Here is a 16,766-nt window from a genome sequence, read left to right as displayed (position 1 = left end):
CCCTCCCAGCATCAGAGTCTTTTCCAATGAGTCAACTCTTTGCATGAGGTGGCCAAAGTATTGGAGTTTCAGCTTTAGCAACAGTCCTTCCAAAGAACATCCAGGACTGATCTTTAGAATGGACTGGTTGGACCTCCTTGCAGTCCAAGGGACTCTCAAAAGAGTCTTCTCCAACACCACAGTTCAAAAGCATCAATTCTTTGGTGCTCAGCTTTCTTCACAGTTCAACTCTCACATCCATACATGACTACTGGAAAAACCATAGCCTTGACTAGATGGACCTTTGCTGGCAAAGTAATGTCTCTGCTTTTGAATATGCTATCTAGGTTGGTCATAACTTTCCTTCCACGAAGTAAGTGTCTTTTAATTTCATGGCTGCAATCACCATCAGCAGTGATTTTAGAGCCCCCCAAAATAAAGTCTGACACTGTTTCCCCATCTATTCGCCATGAAGTGATGGGACAAGATGCCATGATCTTTGTTTTCTGAATGTTGAGCTTTAAGCCAACTTTTTTGCTCTCCTCTTTCACTTTCATCAAGAGGCTTTTGAGTTCCTCTTCACTTTCTGCCATAAGAGTGGTGTCATCTGCATATCTGAAGTTACTGATATTTCTCCTGGCAATCTTGATTCCAGCCTGTGCTTCTTCCAGCCCAGCGTTTCTCATGATGTACTCTGCACAGAAGTTAAATGAGCAGGGTGACAATATACAGCCTTGACCTACTCCTTTTCCTATTTGGAACAAGTCTGTTGTTCCATGTCCAGTTCTAACTGTTGCTTCCTGACCTGCATACACGTTTCTCAAGAGGCAGGTCAGGTGGTCTGGTATTCCCATCTCTCTCAGAATTTTCCACAGTTTATTGTGATCCACACAGTCAAAGGCTTTGGCATAGTCAATAAAGCAGAAATAGATGCTTTTCTGGAACTCTCTTGCTTTTTCCATGATCCAGCGGATGTTGGCAATTTGATCACTGGTTCCTCTGCCTTTTCTAAAACCAGCTTGAACATCTGGAAGTTCATCGTTCACGTATTGCTAAAGCTTGGCTTGGAGAATTTTGAGCATTACTTTACTAGCATGTGAGATGAATGCAATTGTGCAGTAGTATGAGCATTCCTTGGCATTGCCTTTCTTTGGAATTGGAATGAAAACTGACCTTTTCCAGTCCTGTGGCCACTGCTGAGTTTTCCAAATTTGCTGGCATATTGAGTGCAGCACTTTCACAGCATCATCTTTCAGGATTTGAAATAGCTCAACTGGAATTCCATCACCTCCACTAGCTTTGTTCGTAGTGATGCTTTCTAAGGCCCACTTGACTTCACATTCCAGGATGTCTGGCTCTAGGTGAGTGATCACACCATCATGATTATCTGGGTCGTGAAGATCTTTTTTGTACAGTATTACCTCTAAGTAAATTCATTCATTGACTGATTCAACATTATTTATAAAGCTCCTACTTCATGCTAGGAGCTAGTGAGAAAAGATTCAGACACTATTCATCTTATGAAACTTATATTCTGCTAGAGGCAGGAAGTTGAGCAGAGAGATGCTAAGATATTAACCATCTGCACAAATAAATCATTAAAACTGTGGTAAGTGCTACAAATACAAAATACAACAGGTAGTTATGCATTTTGGGGGCAAAAATACCTCAGAAGTGGTGACGTATTCTTCTCAGTACTTCAGGAAGACACCGATTTGCCTTGTTACCCGATGTCAAATTCGATCACCTAAGTTACATCTGCCAGGTTTCTTCCCTGTAAAGACACTAGTTTTCCTCTTATAATTACAAAGTATCTTATAGCGAGTTACTTTGAGAAATGCAAATATACTTTTGCCTATTCATTTCAGCGTTCAAAGATGATTCATTTCTGAAGCAGTTATTTCTGTAGAGTTTGAAAATGGTGAATTTTATATTTCTGTCCTTCTATATCATTATTCTATATTTATTAGTTTAGTTGGAGTTTTTGTTGAAGATTGTTTAATTTTTGTACCAAATTTTTAAAGTTTTAGCCTAATCGATCTATTTTTCCTTGATGATATCTGCGTTATACATCATTCTTTAGAGGGTCTTCAAACTCACTAATGATAAAAATTTTAAATATGTCTACCAATCTTTTTCTCCTAGTAATTTTATGGTTAGTTATTTTTTAATGAATACCTTTGATCTGTGTGCAATTTATTTTTATGTAAGGAGTATGACAAGGACAGTTTCTTTTTATCATGAGGCAACCTGACCCTGAATCTCTTCAGTTTTGCTTAGCTTCTTGTCTAATCCTCAACTCTGCTCAATAAAGTGATCCGCCCAAACTAGACACATAGTACATTATTTATTCAAATGAAGTAATCTCTAGTGGCTCAGGTGGTAAAGAATCTGCCTGCAATGCAGGACACCTGGGTTCCATCCCTGGGTTGGGAAGATCGCTTGGAGAAGGGAATGGCTACCCCCTCCAGTATTCTTGCCTGGAGAATTCCATGGACAGAGGTCCCTGACAGGCTTCAGTCCATGTGGATGCAAAGAGTTGGACATGACTGAGCACCTAACACTGTTAATAAAACCTCAATGAAGCTGAAAAAAACAGAGTCTGTGAATGATGGGTAAACTTACATAGAAAAAAAGATACTGGCAATTCAGAAAGGAGGCAAGGATGCAGCTGTGTTTGAGGTACCGCAGGACTGGACTGAGAGTGGTAAAAAGAATGTAGCAGGATAAATAGCTATTGGGAGAGATTCTGAGGGGAAAATACATAGAGCTTGGAAGTGAAGTGGACAGACTGGGATGCAGGAGCACAAGCAGGCAAAGATACTGTGAATGTTGGCATGTAAGGGGAGCAGAGATGGTGAAGCATCTGACTTCAGAAGAGATTTCTCCTGTATTTCAGTGAATGCCATCAACATCCAATCAGTTACACAAACCCGGGAAAACCTGGAAATAGTTGCCATACATCTCCTTCCTCCCTCAATCCACATCCATTCTATCGCTCATATCTACTGAGTCACCCTCCAAGATAACTCTCAAATCTGCATTTTCTCACTATCTTTCTTCAGAGGAGCCTAATCTGTGTCACTTTTTATTATGTCTGCATCACTAGAATAGCCTTCTAATTGGTCTATTTGTTTCCATCACGTCCCTCTTTGTTTAATTCTACATACAACCGGCATGCCATTCAAATATTGTCATTTCTTCCCTTAAAACCCTTTAACAGCTTCCCATCACTGTCAACATCACGTATCTTTAAAAGCTCCCACAGAGCTGGGCCTGATCCAGCTGCCAAACCACCAGCCTTCTCTGTACCCTCCATTTTACACGTTTACTTCCTCTGTATCCTTCCAGGGTTAGTTAAGCATCTCTTCCTCAGGCAGATATTTTTGGCTGTTTCCAGACTAAGCCACACTCTTAGTCATACACTCATGAAGAAATATAAGACAAACCTATATTGAGGGATTTTCTACAAAACAACTGGCCAGTGTTCCGAAAACGTGTCAAGATGATGAAAGACAGACAAAGGCTGAGGGATTCCCATTTCTGACCAAAAGGGACTAAGAAGACGTGACAGCAAAATGCCATGTGTGATCCTGGATGGGACTCTGGACCAGGAGGACACTGGTGAAACGGGAATAACATCTGTAGACTAGACATTATAGTACTGTAACAATGTTAGTATCCTATTTTGATAACTACCATGATTAATGAGGTGTTAAAATTTGGGGGAAATGGGTAAAGGATACACAGAAACTCTGTGTACTATTTTTGCAGTTTTCTGTAAGTCTGAAATTACTTAAAATTAAATATTTGTAAAATGTTCAGCTAGTACTTTAACAATTCCTTCAACAAAGGACAACAAAAGGAAAAAAAGTTTGCATGACATGCAATATATATAATACCGGCTACGTCTAAACTATAAGGCATATTTGGGTAACAGTAAGAAAGAGATAAAAAGTTGAATAAAAACAGGCAAATGAACAAGTCATAAGAGAACTATGAATGGCTAAGCAACATGTGAAAGATGTTAATTTCACTAGTAATTATGAAACTATGAATTTGAAATGGTATTTTCATTTATTTGATAAACTTTACATGATCCATCATACTTAATATTGAAGACTGGAAGAAAAATTGGCTATTTAAAAAATAGTACATGTTTCTGTTGACCCAGCAATTCCAAGTTTTTCCCATAGACTGTCCTGCCCAATAATACACTAATAACACACACACATACACACACACACACACTCAAATACACATTTGCTCTAGATCAATGCAGAATAGCTTAAACATATTACAATTCTGGAAACTGAAATATGTAGGAGGAAATGGAAATATGCAGGTTATTTGAAAAAAAAATTTCTATAGTAAATGAAGCCATCAGAAAAGACTTACATCTGTATGCTCTGAACCAGGAAGTTGTCCGAGTTACAGCATCAAGTGAAAAAAAAGCAAGTTATAAAATAACACAACTCCCATCTTGTATTCCTAATACATATGTATTTAATGTATGTTGGTGTTTGCAAGAAAAAAGTTGAACAACATACACTGGACTGTTTTCAGCTGGTGACTCAGATGGTAAAGAATCTGCCTGCAATATGGGAGACCTTGGTTCGATCCCTGGGTTGAGAAGATACCTTGGAGAAGGGAATGGTGACCTGTTCCAGTATTCTTGCCTGGAGAATTCCATGGACAGAGGAGCCTGGTGAGCTAAAGTACAGGGGGTCGAAAAGAGTCGGACACAGTTGAGAGACTAACACTTTCACTTTCAACATAATTTGTTACAGATATGTATCACTTTATAATCAAATAATACTTTTTTTAAAAAAGAGCCTATACATCATAAGTAGGTAGCTCCAGAGTTTTAGTACAGCCCTGCCAGTTTCTAGATGTATGGGTTCTGACCAATTATTCCCTGAGTCTATTTCCCTGGTCTAATGTGAGACTCATGCCCAACCATGGTATGGCAGTGATACTAGTTGAAATATATAGTTATTCAAGGGCTCTCAAAGCTGAGAGAGACTATATGTCCTGACGGCTGGGCTGGGTGACCTTGATGTTACACCATAACATGCAGCTAGCTGCCTGTTGTTTAGTAAAGTCACCTTTGAGTCTTTTGTGAACCCCATGGACTGTAGCCCACCAGGTTCCTCTGTCCATGGAATTTTCCGGGCAAGAATACTGGAGTGGGTTGCCATTTCCTTCTCCAGGGGATCTTCCTGACCCAGGAATCAGACCCGCGTCTCCTCTGTTGGCAGGTGGACTCTAACACTGTGTCACCACCACTGCGGCTGCTGGAGACAGCAATTTACTGGCCAAAGGCCTTAAGGAAAACAGCTTGGGACAATTCTGCTTCATGAACCTTTCAGTCAGTCCTGCTAAAATCAAGGCCTAAGTGCTCACCTGCTCCCTTCTGCCCTTCATGAATCCTCTCTTCTGGACCAGGTATCAGGTGTCCCTTGCCCAAGAGTAAGGCTTGTTTGCGTCAGGTTAGTCCCCTGCTCAAAAAAGCAACTGGCAACCTACTGCCTACCAGAAGAGGTCCAAACACTCTTGCCAGCCCTCGGTGCTGTGCACTATTGACTTTGTTTTCCACTGCTTCATAATATATGGCTTCCTCTACTTCTCTTTTTGATCAAACCCTCCCTGTCCTACCCCAACATCCGCCATTCAGAAGGTTCGACATCCTTTCTAAAACTTCCCACCAACTCTGTGGTTTTCTGATTTCATCTATTTAAAAATAGGTAGTAATAAGGAAATAAAACACAGTATTGGGTGCCATTATAAAAACCCCAAGGCAGCATTGACACATGTTATTCCATAAAAATGTATATGAAAGTCAGAGGAATAAATGCATAAAACTTAAAAACAGAAGCACAAATCTGAATATGAAATTAAATTTAGCTTCTAAATAGGTTTTCCTCTAAGTATGGTTTATGGACCACCTGCATCAGAATTCTCTGAAAAGGTCGTTAAAAGAAGTCTCCCGGGCCCAGTCTAGACTTACTGAATAGTAAATAACCTATGGGAGGACTTCTCTGGTGGTCCAGGGGCTATGAAATGTAGGGGCACAGGTTCCGTTCCTAGTTGGGGAACTAAGATCCCACATACCACATGGCCAAAAAATAAAACAAAAATTTTTTTAAACTTATAGGGGTGGCATGGAAGTCATTCTGGTTTTTAGAGACAGTTTGAGATGCACTGCCTTAGTGACTTTTCTAAGTCTTTCAATAATATTACACTTGACCAAAAGAAAGGGCTTCCCTTGTGGCTCAGATGGTAAAGAATCTGCTGGCAATGCAGGAGACTTGGGTTCGATCCCTGGGTCGGGAAGATCCCCTGGAGAAAGAAATGGCTACCCACTCCAGTATTCTTGCTTGGAGAATTCCATGGACAGAGGAGCCTGGTGGGCTACAGTCCATGGGGTCACAAAGAGTCGGACCCAACTGAGTGACTAACACTTTCACTAACACTCTGAGGAAAGAAAAAGAACCTTGATCTCCTAAGAATGTCATTTACATTTCTTTCAAAGCCATATTTGAATTTCTTGAACTTTTCAACATTTGGACAAAAAAGTTCCACGCCCACTACTGACTCCAAATGATTTTCATTTTTTTTCCCCCTTAAAGAGGTATAATGGTTCAGTAAGCAGTTTCTCTGCCCCATTTTTACAAAAACAGGAATGTATGAAGGATTTATTCCAGGTTTCTCTTTTCTAACCTCATTCCATTCACCACTTCCAATTGTTCTTCCCATTAAAGAAAATTTACCTATGGAACGACTTAAAAGCCAATCTTTCAAGGACAAAACAGATCGGAAAAAAAAATTGGAGTCAACCCATCAGATGACTGAAGCAGGAACCCACAGGCATGAAGGCCTCCCCATATTTCTTCCCAGTGGCTGAAATTCATGCTCCCAGAGTTAAAAGACAAGGCTCCAGCAACAGGTTAAATAAAATTACAGGGTCCTTAGATGAGCAGAAGTTAACCAAGATGGCCATTAGTGATTACAGTTTTCTTTCTGCTTTTAATGAAAAGGTGCACAGTTGATTATTGGCCTAGCCATTCAAGTCTGAAATGTAATACTCCCCCAGAGACCCACCCTCAGAGGTGCCTTAGAGTGTACCTCTAAGTACCTGGGAAGACAAAACAGGCAGGCAGTGTTAACTGGGGCCTAGAAGGGTTAAAAATGACTCATCACTGGCCACCTGTTTCCAGATAAACCAGAGTCAAGTTAAGTGAAGCAATCAAAGTGAATAATTTGTGATGGGTCTCTGAACAGTTATCTCTTATATGAGTCTGGGTTGAATCTTTGGTTCAGTTACTGCAGTACTGCTGAAACCTAAGTACAGCAAAAGTGTAAAAACAAAACACCAAATTCACCAAAACTCAAATTCTTTCATTCTTAATCAAGTTTAAACTCACAAATTTTTAAAACGGTTCCTTTAAATAAACTGGACTTCAGTTAAATAATTACTTACACAAAAGGGTAAAATTAAACAGCACAGGCTATATTTTTAAAAGTCAGATTTAAAAAATATTCCTCAACTAAATAGTATCCATGAACTTTTTACACAAGACCAAGAATAGTTTTTGCCTCTTTAGAAAAAAACAATGAGTTACAAATTTCTGAAAGTTATTTATGAGAACAAATAATTATAAGGACTAAATTGCCAACATTCGTTGGACCATAAAAAAAGCAAGGGGATTCCAGAAAAAAATCTACTTCTGCTTCATTGACTGTGAGAAAGCCTTGGACTGTGTGATTCACAGCAAACTGTGCAAAATTCTTAAAGAGATGGGAACACCAGACTACAATATCTGTCTCCTGAGAAACCTGTATGCGGGTCAAGAAGCAACAGTTAGAACCTTACATAGAACGACTGGTTCAAAATTGGGAAAGGAGTACAAGGCTGTATATTGTCAGCCTGCTTATTTAACTTATATGCAGAGTACATCATATGAAATGTTGGGCTGGATGAGTCATAAGCTAGAATCAAGATTGCAGGGAGAAATATCAATGACCTCAGATATGCAGATGATACCACTCTAATGGCAGAAAGTGAAGAGGAACTAAACAGCCTCACCTTGAAAAAGGTGAGTGAAACAGTTGACTTAAAACTCAACATTAAAAAAAACTAATATCACGGCATCTGTTCCCATCACTTCACAGCAAATAGAAGGGAAAAAAAGTGGAAGCAGTGACAGATTTTCTTTTCTTGGGCTCCAAAATCACTGTGGATGGTAACTGCTGCCATGAAATTAAAAGACACTTGCTTCTTAGAAGGAAAGCTACGACAAACCTAGACAGCATATTAAAAAGCAAAGACATCACTTTGCCAACAAAGGGCCATATATAGTCCAAGTTATGGTTTTTCCTGTGGTCATGTACAAATGTGATAGTTGGACCATAAAAAAGGCTGAACGCCGAATTGATGCTTTTGTATTGTGGTGCTGAAAAAGACTGCTGAGAGTCCCGTGGACTGCAAGGAGATCAAACCAGTCAATCCCAAGGGAACTTGAATATTCACTGGAAGGATTGTTGCTAAAGCTCAAGCTCCAATACTTTGGCCACCTGATGTGAAGAGCCAACTCATTGGAAAAAACCTCGATGCTGTGAAAAATTGAAGGCAAAGGGTGAAGAGAGTTGCAGAGGAGGAGATGGTTAGATAGCATCACCGACTTAGTGGACATGAACTTGAGCAAACTCTGGGAAATAGTAGAGGACAGGGAAGCCTGGCATACTGCAATCCATGGGGATGCAAAAAGTCAGAGACAATTGAGTGACTGAACAACAACAACAACATAATGTTAAAATATTGAAATCAGTGATGACATACTCCTTCCCAAAGAAGTTGTGGAGGAATTGAGAACTTTTTATTCTTTGTTGCCACAGCAGTCTTCCCACCTCTAATTAAAATCTGATATCTATTTTTTTTTAATTGAGGTATAACTGAAGTATAATATAATGTTAGTGGCAGGTCCAATTATAAAAAAGATCTGGGCTTTTATAATTAGATGTGATGTAATTATTTCAACAAGTCAAAGAATAGCTGATATTTAACTTTAATATTAAATTTAAATTAAACTAAAATTAAATTTAATTTTAACATTCAAGTTAAAATATTTAAATTAAAATATTAATACTCTAAAATATTCTGAATAAAAATGGTCATGAAATGGCATCATAACTTCACCATGGCTTATGAATGGGAGATATACGAGACTCTTAAAAAGTGGATAAAGGTAGATGGCATAGAAATTTTTTAACTACATTTCCAATAATTTCCAATAATATAATATTGGAATTATTATAATATTGGATACATTTCCAATAATATAATATATATACTCATCTGTAACATCTCTCCTTATCCAGTGATTATATATAATGTAAATATCTCCCTAATATAATGTATTATACAGCATATATATTACATATAATGTATATTTTTATAATGCACACATTTATATAATGTACACACTATATTACGTATACTCTACATACACTGTAGCTTCCCAGGTAGCTCAGTGGGTTAAGAATCTGCCTGCAATGCAGGAGACACAAGAGACACAGGTTTGATCCCTAGGTCCATAGGGTTGCAAAGGTCTGGTGGGTCCATACGGTTGCAAAGAGTTGGACACAACTAAAGCGACTGAGCACACACAGGCATTGTATAAAAGATACATAGTACGTATTACACGGGCTTCCCTGGTGGCTCCGGTGGTAAAGAATCTGCCTTCAATGCAGGAGACCTGGGTTTGATCCCTGGGTCAGCAAGACCCCCTAGAGTAGGAAATGGCAGCTCGTTCCAGTATTCTCACCTGGAGGATCCCATGGACAGAGGAGCCTGGCAAGCTACAGTCCCTGCGGTCTCAAAGAGTCGAACATGACAAAACAACTCACACACACACACACACATCTTCCTGCCTCCAGCAAAGGTTCACTAGGTATAAGAAGGGATGTCACAAATGAATATAATATATATTACACAGGTCAACTTTTAGGCAAAAACAAATTGGAACCCTTCTTAATAAGGAATTCAATGAAAAATACCATTTACAAAACCATTAAACATCAAGGAAAAATAGCAAAAATTTTGTACAAGAATCTGGGTACTAATTCTATACAGGAGACGATAAACTCTACAGTGGAAATGATTGGACCACCAACTCTCATGAAGACAAGCCTCCACTTTTCTCACTCCAATAAGTGTCCCCACCTAAGTCAGGAAAGCAGACACTGAGTCAGATTGTCTAAGTTTGATGCTCAGCTCTGTCACTCTCTGAGCAATGACCCTGAGCAATTTACCTAGCTTATTTGTGCTTCAGTTTTTTAATCTGCAAAATTGTACCTATTGCATAAGATTGTTTTATGAATTAATAATAATAATAACAAACACGTTGCAATTAACCTCATGTCAGACACTTCTTAGAACTTTCCATTTATTATCTATTTATTCATTTACTCCTCCCCCAAACCTCATGAGAGAAAAACTAACACCCCAATTGAAAGACAAATAAACTGAAGCTCAGAGAACTTAGGAACTCCCCCAAAAACACATAACTCATAAATGGCAAAAAGAGTTCACGTTCCTAACCACTACATCATCTTTGAGATAATACATGTAAAGGCTGAGTACAGTGCCCAGCATACGGCACATGTTTCATAACTAATGCTTTTATTAATAAGCATTTGTCAAATGTTTGCAAGATTCTGAGGTTACATCATGGCTTGGGAGGAAATAATGCTTTGCATCAAGTGGAGAGGTGTTCTGTGGATGTGGAATATGTGTGTGACCACACTGTATGTACCCCAGATTAACACCTCCTCTTCCACATAAAACAAAGAATCCTGATGTCTGGCTGTCTAAAGTTCTCCCTTCTTCATCCCAGTGTCACTGGGATCCTCCGTTAGGCTGTCATTATCTGACACCAGATTATACCTGTACTCTCTCCTTTTGCCAATCCACTCCCCATCCAATTGCCAAAGTGCCCTTCCATAAAGATTCTTTCACACCTACTCCTTTCAAGAAACCTATCTTGAATTGGCTATGTTACCAAAATCAAATTTCCACTCCCTTGCTTTCAAGGACCTTAATAAGACATGAAAGGAACATGACTTTAACTTTAGTTCAAGTGCTCCGGTGCCTACTTACCAAATAAATACTTGATAAGAATGGCCGTGTTTCACTATGCAGAGAATAGCAGTATTTGTGCTACTTCAAAACCATGATAAGCAGTTTTAAATTTTTATTTATTTTGGGCACAGCCCAAGAGAAAAAACTTAAAAAATATTTAAGTATCTCATCTTAAACAGCTTGACTGGAGTTTCAAAAGGGAAGAATAACAGAGAAAAATCTGCTTTATTATATGCACTATAATGTTAATATCTAGGCAAATTCCAGTCAGCTTTCTGATCTTTCATTCTGAAATTAGATCATGAATCACAGGGTAAACCTCCAATGACTGAGGATGGAAAATGAGAACTATTAAAAAAAGGGGGGAGGTGGGGGTATACCACCCTTCATTTTCAAGATCACACAATGCATTCATTTCCAAGAGTGTCTTGAAAGGCTAACTAGAGCTAAGCAAAAATATGAATTACTGGTTCTTATCTCACAGGGCTGCTTTTAATAAATACAAGTTGCTAAGTAACCAGTGGTCTGAATTAATGTCTTTTTTCCAACCATATCAATGGGCAAAATAGTATAGATTTAATTTAAAACTTAGAAAGAAAATCAAACATGAACTTCAAAGACTTAGCTATTTGTCAAATGTTTAAGTGACTTTTCCACTCAGCATGAGAAGATGAAGGATTGTACTAGAAGTTCACCTGATTTGCTTAGAAATCCAACTAATTTCTGACAAAAGGCATATCCAGATGTAGCTACATCCAGATCATTCCTGAGTTGAACATTCTGATGTCAACTCAGGATTTCTGAATGTACACTCAACACATCCAGTTGCACAACTCACATGTTCAGACAGCTGAAATAAGCAAGTCAGTAGGTAGCACTACAGTGGTTTTTCCTTTTGTTTTAGAAGGATTGCTATTGTTCCTTCAGTTGGTCTTAGTTGACTGTATCAATTGCCTCCATTTTGACGAAATGTTTAATGATTCCTATAAAGTGATGGCTAGAAACAGTCAACATTAAAAGAGGTTATATAGTGAGCATGGGAAGATTCTAGAATTGGTATTCATTTAAATGAATATTTAGTGTACAGCTTAAATATTAGACTCCAGAGACAGAGAACTGATCATCATATTTTCCAGAATGACCATGAGTCACTTTTTGTAGTTTCAACTGAAGTTACTTCTAAATTTTTCACAGGGCCGAGAAAAAAAAAAAAATGCTAGGATTAGACAGAATCACAAGCCCAGTGGTTTAAAATTGTGTCTAATGGGTGAATGTGTCCGCCAGGGAGGCACCTGGTGGTTTCTGGGCAGCATGTACTATTTCTTCTACCCCTCAGATTTTAAGCAAGAATCACCAGGCTTTCCTTCTCTGTAAAAGGCAACCTCACTCCCTGGATTGTAGCTGTAAGTAGGTTTGAGGAGAATCCTTGAGGGAGGAATGTGATCAAACTGTGTTAAGTTCTTTGTGCTTAAAAAGAGAGAGAGAGAGATAACTATTGCTAACAATTCTTTAACTATTTTTATCAGTCCTTCTCAGAAGCCAATCCCAGAAACAGTCTCCTCTCCAGGAACAAGTCTCTTTACTGAGGTCCCCTCCATCCTGGGGACCACGATGCTCCCATTTCTCCCTCCAAGCCTCTCACTGGGAATGAGGCTTATGAAACAGGATGAAAGTAGGCAAGAAACTGACCCTGAAGACCACAGTGGATAAAGCAGTAGGACTCTTTACCTGCTGATTTAAATGGTGCTTCCTTGACAAAAGAGTGTAAGAAAACAAGTTTCTTCCTAAAATTCCCAAGAACCAGCTGATACATAAATTACAGTTAAAATAGTATATTCAAGAGCAGATTCCCAAGAGGCAAGCAAATTGCTGTATATATGCTTGAACAGAAAACAAGCAGCCAGTTCATTTTCCAGGGGGATTCCAATAACATCTCAAGTTTCTGAATGAAAAAGATGTAATGGAGTACATCGTAAAGAGGAACCTAATTCTCAAAGGCACTGACTCAGTATTAAATGGAAACATAGGTCTTTACAGAGAAGCTACATAATGCCCACTATAACAGAGTCACAGAGAACATCTTTGAAGTTCAAGTTAGCATCCATCCCACAAAGACTGCCAACTAAAACAAGGTTTGGAAAAACAGAAAACAGGCTTCATCTCTATATAAAACCACCATAGAAAACTACTCCCCTAAACTCGAAACAGAAAATCAAACATTCAGGTGTAACGGAACTGCTGAAACGAATCTGCCATACTGACCTTGACAGGGCCTTGAATCATGAAATCATAGATCAGCATCCTGATGATTATCCATTATAAAGTCGGAAACGCCTTAAAACCCAGGACTTCATTTTATTCTCAGTGGCTAGCAGGATGTTTGGAACGCAGTGTGTTCTCCGGAGCTCTCTTAGATTTCTGTTTTACTTACTACCAAACACTGATTTCCATAAAGCCACCCCCATGCCACTCAAGCACTTAAGATTTCCTTCAATCCTCCCCATCAGGTTCTGCTTCCTGAATTACTTGTTTATTTCTTTATTTCTGAATGTCTGTAATTACAACACCTTAGGCTTTTGACTATCAGCGGTGTGGGGTTGTCTCAGAAAGTTCTGGAAAATTATGTTTTAGTGACATGCCACTTTGTGCATTTCATTAAGGCTTTCAGTTAAGGCTTATACGTTATTCAGGTGAGAAAAAAAAAAAAAAAAGCCTTAAGAGTGGCTCGTCAAGGGCATAACAGTAAGCATCAGATACAAAGACCTGCCACACGTCCCTCCGGGACGCCTGTTTTTCCAACCTCGCCCCTTCCTTCCCCACACCACGCACCCCCAAAGACAGTGCGGTGGGCTCTCTGAACCGTCTCGGAGGCAGCACCCCAAGTCTATACCAGAAACACACGCGGGTACATGGATCACCGCCAGGGTCCCGCCCTGTCCCCCAGGAGTCACAGCTTCCTGCTTTCCCCATCAAGGTGAAACTAACCCCTGGGGGCCCGCCGGGGGGCGGACAGAGGCAACGCAGGCGGAGACAGGCGATCGCAGGGCTGGCAGGAAGGAAGTGAGCGGCTGGCAAAGCGCATTTTCCTCCCGCGGAGCAAGCCCGGGACAGGACGCCGCTAGCGGAAGAGGGGCGAGTGCGCGCCAGGCCGGTGGCACACGCGCCCGGCGTGCACACGCATCTGTGCCGGTGCGCGCTCACCCGCGGGCGCGCGCGCCCACTCACCAGCAGCCTCTGATGTCCGGAGCCCGCGTGGCACGGCGACTGCAGCGGCTCTCTCCACGCCTGCCGTGTGGCCTGGGCATCCGTCTGGCCGCTGCAGCCCGGGCCGCGGTGGCTTTTGCTAGAAGGCAGTGCCGCCGGGTGATAGCGCGCCCAGGGAGCAGGCGCCCGCTCCCTGGCTTCGGCGACCCTCCTCCTCTGCTCTGCGGACTGGTGGTGCTTTGCCGCTTTCACTTGTTGGGTCTCGGTGCTCTCCTCCCCTCCTTCTCTTCGCCGCCGTGGCTCCTCAAACCCCGACGCGCAGGCCTGGCGAAACCGAGCCTGCAGCAGCCGTCCCTGCTACCGCCGCGGCAAGAAAATAAACTGCCCCTGCGATAGTCCTGGCCGCCTCTGCTCGGGCCCCTGGGTGCCGCCTCCGCCTCTGCCTCCGCCCCCCTCCCTCTCCCCGGCGGCGGCGGCGGCGGCCTCCAGTGGTCCCAGAGAGAGCTCGCGGTTGGAAGCGGGTCTCTGCTTTCGGCCTAGAGGGAGTGTGAAACGATGGAGCGCACTTTCTCTCCTGAAACTCTGCCCCTCCCTTCCTCGCCCGGAATTCTCATTTTGCTCCGCCATCAGTGTCACCCAGGTGGACCAGAGTAGGTGCCTTTTAAGTGTACACGTGTGGTGATACAGCAGGATTTGAGCGTGAACTCGTGGCGCAGTGGTAAAGAATCCGCCTGCCAATGCAGGAGACACAGGAGTCTGGGGTTCCTTCCCTGGCTTAGGAAGATCCCCTGGGGGAGGAAATGGCAACCCAGTCCAGTATTCTTGCCTGGAAAATCCTATGGACAGAAGAGCCTGGCGGGCTGCAATCCATGAGGTTGCAGAGAGTCAGACACGACTGAGCGCGCACACACACTCGCATTGGAGTCAGAGGAAGGAAAGGGTTTTGATGGAAAATCTCATTAGACCTCCTGTTAGGAATTCCATCTTGAGATTTATCCATTACCCACCACCACCATGAAACACTTTAGTCCTCTTCCTTTCTGCCCACTCCCTGTCCTCTGGTAATGAAAGCTATTATATATGCTGGATATTATATTAACATGTGTAGTGTTTTTAGTATGGCCTTGGCATTGAGCTGGGCACTCTTGACGTGAAATCATACGTCATCCTCTCCACAGCCTTAGAAAAGTTACTGCTATTTTTCCCATGACTGAGATACAAAGAAGCAAGGTAATTTGTCCCAGGTTACCTACCTAGAGGCCTTCTCTGGTGGCTCAGCGGGTAAAGAATCTGCCTTTAGTGCATTAGACGCAGGAGACGCCAGTTCCATTCCTTGGTCAGGAAGATCCCCTGGAGAAGGAAATGGCAACCCACTGCAATATTCTTGCCTGGGAAATCCCTTGGACAGAGGAACCTGGGGTCCTTAAAGAGACATGACTAAGAGACTGGACACACACACCTGTGCTGGGTTTTGAAATGGAGAGATCTGACTATTACAGGCACCCTTGATTTTTAAGAAGCAATGATGTCATTGGGGTTGGGGGGAGAAGTTAAGGGGGGGTTTTTTGCTTTCAAATTTTAAATTTGAGTCTAAATTTTAAAATCAGGAAATTTGGGGATTTCCTTGATGGTCCAGTAGTTAAGACTCTGCCTTCCAAAACAGTGGGCACAGCTCCATCCTTGGTTTGGAAACTAAGGCCTCACAGACTGTGGGGTGCAGCCAAAAATTAAGAAAATAAATAAGTAAAATCAGGAAACTTTATAAAAATTCAGACTTTGGGCATGTGCTAGAAAGTTGGAAGAACTTGCAATTTTTGGATTATGGTGGGTTCTAGCAGCCATCATCTGGAATGGAATATGCGCTTCAATTTCCCACACTCCCACCATTCCTTTGTACCCCACCTCACTGACCATGAGGATATGGTAGACAGTTGAGTGTGTAGTCCTCAACTAGATAATCTCATGACGCCCAGTCACGTCCAACTCTTTGGGACCCAACCTGTAGGCTATAGCCCTCCAGGCTTTTCTATCCACAGGGATTCTCCAGGCAAGAATTCAAGTGGGTCGCCATGCCCTTCTCCAGGGGATCTTCCCAACCCAGGGATTGAACCCAAGTCTCCCACATTGAGGGTGAATTATTTACCATCTAAGCCACCAGGGAAGCCCCATGACCTACTAGACAATCTAAAATTCATTGGCTATTTAAAAAATTATTCAAGATTTCTAAAAAATATTAATACTCTGAAACAAAGAATCCCACATAAATATTTACAGTAGTCATTGATCATGGTCTTGTTGCCTAGAATCCCAAACTCTCATAAAAGCCAAAATGGCCATACTCATGGTCTCCTCCCCGTACCAGCTAAGGTACTGTCACGTGACCTACTTTATCCATGTCTCTGAATCTGGAATCTGAGTCAAAGGACATTTTTGAAATAAC

General features: G+C 41.3%; 1 protein-coding gene across 6 annotated transcripts in view; it reads right to left on the bottom strand.

The window, feature by feature from the left end:
* Positions 1-14,775, bottom strand: part of STAMBPL1 (STAM binding protein like 1) — a 53,144-nt gene extending 38,369 nt beyond the window's left edge. For 2 of the 6 annotated variants that reach the window (XM_070780445.1, XM_070780444.1), the window contains exon 1: positions 1,647-5,360. The gene's annotated coding sequence lies outside the window, so the exon portion shown is untranslated. Of the gene's footprint in view, positions 1-1,646; positions 5,361-5,385; positions 9,041-13,384; positions 14,077-14,107; positions 14,292-14,347 lie in introns of those variants that run through there. The other 4 variants (XM_019953079.2, XM_019953077.2, XM_019953080.2 and 1 more) reach the window with 4 other exon arrangements.
* Positions 14,776-16,766: the final 1,991 nt, after the last annotated feature.

This window comes from Bos indicus, chromosome 26 (genome assembly GCF_029378745.1).
Source record: "Bos indicus isolate NIAB-ARS_2022 breed Sahiwal x Tharparkar chromosome 26, NIAB-ARS_B.indTharparkar_mat_pri_1.0, whole genome shotgun sequence".
In the NCBI taxonomy this organism is placed as follows: Eukaryota; Metazoa; Chordata; class Mammalia; order Artiodactyla; family Bovidae; genus Bos; species Bos indicus.
Note: the sequence above shows the minus strand (reverse complement) of the source record. Positions and strands in the feature narration are given on the sequence as shown.